This window comes from Chinchilla lanigera, unplaced genomic scaffold (genome assembly GCF_000276665.1).
Source record: "Chinchilla lanigera isolate Chin_1 unplaced genomic scaffold, ChiLan1.0 scaffold00062, whole genome shotgun sequence".
Classification (NCBI taxonomy): domain Eukaryota; kingdom Metazoa; phylum Chordata; class Mammalia; order Rodentia; family Chinchillidae; genus Chinchilla; species Chinchilla lanigera.
Window position 1 is genome coordinate 5133561 of NW_004955463.1, and position 7052 is coordinate 5140612.

The following is a 7052-nucleotide window of genomic DNA, read 5'->3' on the forward strand; positions in this document are numbered from 1 at the left end:
GATGGATATGATAATTAGCTTGATTGTGGTAGTCATTTCACAGTGCATACATAAAACAAAACATCATGTTGAATGCTGTAGATATATACAAAGTTTATTAATTATATACCAATAAAGCCAGAAGACCTTATGATATAAAATAGGAGTTGATAAATATTCCTTTGCTTATTTAGTTTAAATTTTTTTTAATTAAAAAAGAATATTATAAAACTCATAATGTTGAATTAGCATTAGGACACTGTAGAGGTGAGTGTAAAAATCTCACAATGTTAGAAAAAAGACTCACAATGTTGCTTTGTACACTCATTGAACTCAGAAAAGTCCAGGGTTTTTTCATTTATCCACTTTCCAAATATAATTCTATATGACAAATAAAATTTTAAAATATTTTCAAATTAGGGGCCGGGGATATAGCTCAGCAGCATAAATGCTTACCTGGGAAGCCTGAGGTCATGAGTTCGACTCCTGGTACAAAAAAAAAAATTTAAATTTAAAAAAATGTTAATATATACAACCTTAAGAACTATAATAATATTCTTTTAAATTAAGAATCACTTGTTATCTCAGTGCCCAAAAGTTATTAACATCTAATTTTTGTTTTGAGTTGGGAAGAAGTGTCTATAAGTGTGTGCCATTTAAGAAGTGGTAAAGTGTTTTTATTACATTGTAAAGATTGTTTTATTTAGTTATCATATGAGTGAGGCAACAAGCTAGGGGAAGGGCCCAAAACAGAGTTGGGGAGTTAAAAGAAGACCATGTTTCCCTGCAAAACAAGACCTAACCAGAAAAAATGCCCACTCCGGTCACCCTATCCTTGCCTTACCTGCCCTTACAGAGTAGCCACTGAGTGAGAGAACAGTGACGTATAATCTTCTGCAGGACTCTGGCCATCACCATGGTAATGACCAGCTAGGGCTGCTTCTGATTAGGTCACTCTAGTTAGGGCTTATTTTCAGGGAAACATGGGAATAAACAGTGAAGCAGGACACTGGACCAAGGATGAACTTCCTCGGGTAACATGGAATACAGTGCCCTCCCTTCTACTTTAAAGGGAGTTGCAGCCACTCCCTACTGAACTCCTGAATTCTGAGGAATTTGAAATAGAATGAACTTCCTCAGACAACATGGAGGACCACCCACTACTTACTAAAGAGAGATGCAGCTATTCAGTAGTACCAGTAAGCTCCTAAGTTCTGAGGAATTTACAAAGCAAAATAACCAGTTTTTCTATAAAATTCCAGTTTCTGCTGCACATGGTGGCTCACACTTGGGATCCCAGCACTTGAGAGGTTGAGGCAGGAGGACTGCCGTGAGTTCCCAGCCAGCCTAGGCTACACAGTGAGTTCAAGACCAGCCTGAACTATATAGTTAGGCCCTGTATCAAAAATCCAAAAGTAAAATAAAATAAATTCCAGTTTCCTTTAAACTCTAGATGCTGAGGAACTGGCTTAGAGAGCTGAGTTCCAGCTGGTCATTTCAAATGCACTGAGCCACCTGTGCTAGGCGACCACTAAACAACTGGGCAATTCCTGTGCTCTGCTTATCTAGAAGGAGCTCTGGATTGACAGGCCGTGTGGTCGTGCACTTGGGAGCCCTCCTGGAAATCCAGGAGTTATTTTTCTAATTTCCAGTAAAATATTCCTAACCTCCTTTGGTTGGCAACTTCAGTCCTTGGCAGCATTGTGGAACCATGAGCTCAGTATATATACTAACACTGTCTCCTGTGGTCTTCACCACAGCACTGTGAGGCAGGCAGTCCCTATTCTAAATGGGATCTTGGACTCTAGGAGGCAGGAGGATTGCAGTTGAGGAGAGCCTAGGCTACCTAGCAAGACCGTGTCTCAAAAAAAATCCAGAAAATAAAAGAAATAAAATAAAATAAAACCAAAAAAGGCCACTGAGATAAGATCATTCAAGACAGAAAGGAAAATCAGAACTCATTAAAGGCGTCCAAGAACATAAACCCTTATGGTCTGCTTTTAAAAAGTAACAGATAAATAAAAACAGAGGCCACAGTTTAGATCTCCCAAGAGTAACAGTCCATAGACTTGTAAACAAAAGTTGAATTGTCCTGAAATGCTAGACTTAAAGATAAACAAAATGCAAAAGTCAGCTTTTTTTTGTTTCTTATCAGCACGATTCAATGAAATTCAACCAACCGGCTATAGACAAATCAATTCATATAACTCTATTTGATTTTAAAAAGAATCTCTGACAGCCAGTCATGAAAAAGCTCAAAAATATTTCCCCCTGCATACTCTGTAAACTGTGCTATAGTGGATGGGCATGGAGCTCAGTGACAGAGCACTTGCCTAGCACTTGTGAGGTCTTGGGTTCCATCCCTGCTACTATAAAAGAAAAGAAAAAAAAAAAAACTCCTGTGTTTGCTTAAGAAACAGGTATTTTTCTGGTTCTGAATGTTGGGCAGAATATTATGCATATATATATATATATCATATATAAGTTACATCTGATAATAACATATATCATATATTACTATATATATATTCATACATCTTACTTGCTGTATATCAGGTAAGAACATGTACTCAGTTGCAGACTTTCTGAAGACTCACAGAATATTCCTGAAATGATAATTTTTTATCTGAATCCTTGATAAAAGTGCAGGGCACTGAGACAGGAGATTAGGGCATGGTAAAGCTGGCTGGGGAAGTAGGCGTGACCTATTAACTACAAGATCCTGGAACACATGCATAGAACAGTGGCCAAAGCCCTGAACCTGGACTTCTTGTGAGAATTTGAGCAGGTTTTCAACAGGATAGCCTAGGTAAGCTTAGGCAAGGCCTAAGGTCAGCCTGAAGCATGGAATCTCAGCACCACCTCTCAGGACTTGTGTGTAGACATTCCTGCCGTTTTCCTCAAGATTTGGGCAGCATAAAGGAGAGGTGCCACAGGAAGAACTTGCTATCACGACCTTCACTGTAGCCTGCCCTGCTTTCTCCAGGGTGTCCTTATCTTGTTTTTGTTTTTTTTCTCCTTTTACTTGGCCCGAGCCAGCCCTGCAGAGCCAGTTTCTCCCTCACTCTTCACTTTTCTTTCTCGCATAACCTTTGCCACCGCTTTTTGCTCATTTCATTCAATTCTTTGTTCGAGATGAGAAGAACATGAAATCTAATTCCAGAAGGAGAGGCAAGCAACTCAGAACCCAGTAACTTTTAGTTGGCAAGCCAGTTTTAGAAGTGGGTTACTCATTAACAGCACAACACTAGGTCATGACTCAGTGCAGGCATTTCTGAGTGAATCTAGGTTGACACATTCCTTGGGGTTTCTAGGGCAGTGATACAGCTGTGCTATGGGAGCTCTGAAGGAGTCCCAGTGGTTTCTTCTGGCTTCAACCTTCTGGACTCTTCTGTATGTCCTCCTATGAAGAAGTAGCTATGTCCACGAGTTCTTCTGTGGAGGGCTTCTTGGACCTTTATCCTAGCACTGGTTTTCTCCTATGAATCTTTTGGTTCTCTTCCTTGACCTTGACCTTCACCACAGCTCTTCTGCTAAGCCTGCCTGACTCCCTAGCATCTGTTTGAGGCTGCTAAGCATCCCTGAGACCTGCTGGCTTTTCACCCTGGGATGGGTGCACTGCTTTATGCCTTGCCTATCACCAAGGTACTATCCCTTCGTCCCCAGCTCAGCAGCACAGTACAGTGTTTGGAGTATGGGCTTTGGGCTTGGACTCTTGTGTTTGTATCCCCAGCTTACCATTTACAGACTTTTTTGTGTGTCATATTTCTGTCTCTACAAAGTGGGGATAATATGCTACTTGCATCACAAGTAGGTTAAATCATGTAAAGTGCAGAGACCGTATGGCATGAAGGTGGAAAGCTTGAACTCAGGAAACAGATTGCTTGGGTTCACACCCAAGCTCTACCCATCACTAGTCATGGATCTTGGAGAAGTTTTTTAGTCTTTTCATGTCTCAGTAGGCTCATCTGTGAAATGTGAATAAATAGCACCTCCCCAGAGGGTTGTTATAAAGATTAAATAGTTAATATCTATAAATCACCTAATATAGGGTATGTAGTTAACTAACGAGTAGAATGATGCATAGCATGTATACATTTCAACAAATATGTGACATTGTTACTATTTTTGTCTTATGTGACCTTTCTGCCTTCCAAGTACAGATGTCCCTGACTCATGGTGGGTAACTTATCGATAAACCTATTGTATATTAAAAATATGGTAGGTGGAAAATGCATTGAAGCCTCCCTCCCCTGATCTATGGAACATCCTACAGTAGCTACCTACTGCACTGCAGAGTAGGCTGTTCTCACTTGGGACTGACCAAGGGAGAGAGCTGTGCCTCACTGCCCTGCCCAGCGTTTGCAAGAGTCCCTGACTGCCTGTCATTAGCCCAGGGAAGGAGCAACATTCAAAATTCAAGGTATTATTTCTATTGACTATTTCTTCCTTTGTCACCATTATAAAATGTGAAAAATCATAAATCGGGGCCACGTTACAGTGATTGATCAGAGAGTAAGAACTGAAGCCCAAGCCTTGAATATTTTTAATTAATATCTAGAGATGGGATGGTAGGGAGACCCCCTTCTCCCCGTAGCTCCCAAACTGTTGCTGCCAGTGTCTGGGAAGAAGGTAGTTGGTGGTATGAAAGAAAGAAGGACACATACAAAATACAACGATACTAAAAAACAAAAGAGTGAGAAGGAGAGTATCTGACAGGAAAGCAGCAGAGCCAGACAGAGACAGATAGGGAGACAAAGAAACAGAGACCTACTGGTGTGGGAGTGTTAGAGAACTGGTTCCCACGTCTGGAATTTTAAAAGTTTGGTTCTCTTTCTGATTATGGTTGAACAAAAAAAATCTCTTCTTCTCCTATAAGCTACCCCCACTCCCCCTGTAGATTTTTTCAATAAATCTCCTTTAAGCCAAGATGAGTTTCTATGTCTTGATACCAAAAGTGTTGGGCCAACACCACAAGTCTGGGACAGTCACCTCTTATTTTGATCTAATTGTGTCACTCTCCCGGAGCCCCAAGTCTTCTGAGATTCTGGCAGTGTGCTTTCCCTAACACAGCAGCAGGCTGGCAGGAGTGGCACAGACTGTGGTATCAGTTAAATAACTGAGAAATATACTACTATGTGCACATGTACTGAGGGATGTCCTTTGCACACAGAACTATGTTTGCATTGCGGTTGATCCAGAGAGGTAGAAACTTGGGTCATGCTTATCAAAAGGTGATTAAATACGTTAATTTCAAATTAACATATTTTGGAAACCTGAAGTGTAGAGATTTGCCCAGAAAACACATTTCACAACTGTGCTATAATAAGATATCCATTTGGTCTTTGTCCCTGGCCCTCAGCATGGAGCTCCAAGACCCTGGGAACCTGCTGGTGATGGGACTGTCTCTCATTATTCATGAATATTTTCTGCCCCTTCCTAGGTTAGTGCTGATGAGACGGCTCAAGGTGACCTCTTCCACAGTTTCAAGGGAGGAGATGGCCTCACCTGAAAGACCAAGCATGTGGTTAGAGGGTTGAATGGTTCAGCCTCACCCCTCACCTTCTTCAGAACAGAAGGGCCGGATTGAATTTAATCTCTAATGGTCATGATTTCATTAACTGTGCCAGAGTAATGAGACCTCAATACAAAGTATCTCTCCCTCCTTTTTGGGGGGTACTGGGAATTAAACCCAAGGTCTTTGCACTGAGTAACATCCCTAGTCCTTGTTATTTTTTTAAAAAAAAATTTAATTCTTTATTTTAAAGAGAATAAAAATTTAAAAATATTAAAAATGATACAGAACTTAAAAAAAGATGATAGGAAATCAACAATGGTTGTTATATTGCATATTGTTATCTTCAAAGTGGTTGTTCAGATTACTGGATATAAGCGTGCAAAATTGGTCAAAAAATTAAGAAAAAAAATTAGGCATTAACTGTTTCTTTCAATAAACCAATGGAAATCAGCAGTACAATTATCCTATCTTATGTATATGTGTGTGTATATATATGTGTGTGTGTGTGTATTTTTTTCTCGCCTTTTTGATACAGGGTCTTGCTAAGTCATTAAGCTGCCCAGGCTGGGCCTGAACTTGGAATCCTCCTACCTCAGCCTCCCAAAGTACTAACATGACAGGTGTGCGCCACCATGCCTAGTTAATGGAAACTCAAAGAGCTTCTAGGCTGGTGAACTTGTAAGTGTACCGGGAAGGTGGCCTGACCAGAGAGGGCAGGGAAGCACTCTGCTCTAGTCTCCCTCCCCTTATATTGCCCTGTACACCTTTTCCATTTTTCTCTTCTTGAGTTGTGTGTATTAGTTAGAACTGTAACAATAAATATAGTCCTCTGCCAAGTTCCCTGAGTTATTCTACATATTGATGGACATAAGAGGAGTGATGGAAATCCTGAATTTGTAGGAAGCCAGGCAGAAATGCAGGGGCACGGGGACCCCACTAGCTCTGGCAGTTTTGTAGGACTCAGTCCTAACTTGTAGGATCTGCTGGGAACTCCAGAGGATGTCAGAACTGAATTATGGGATACCCAGTGGGTGTCAGAGAATTGCTGTTGGAATCCCATAGGAACCGCAGAGAAACTGGCTGCAAGAACTCTTTTGAAAAGAAGCCAAGCACTCCATCCTCTGCTGCCTCCGGAGAAGCATGTTTAAACCTTCAATGGCAGTGTGTATTGTCAACAGATGGTTTCACATTGAAGAGTGTGTGTGTGTGTATGTGTGTGTGTGTGTGTGTGTGTGTGTGTGTGTGTGTGTTTGATAGGTAAGTGAACAACATCTTGGGCTGATCTGCTGCCTGGTGTGAGCCCCCATTTTCCACATTTACACTGAGGTTTCTCAGCTTTGTGATTTATTTTGCTGCAAATCCTCAGAACAGATGCAATTTTTTTACTTTCTCAAAGAAACTCCAGAGAATTAGGTACTGCACAGTATATCAATGGTAATCTAAATTGTAGTGGTTATGGCATTCTACAATATATTTTAAATAACCTGTGAAGGGACTTGTCTGTACAGCAAACCCTCAGAACAGAAATGGTTGGGAAGGTCAAGTTTTGCCCAAC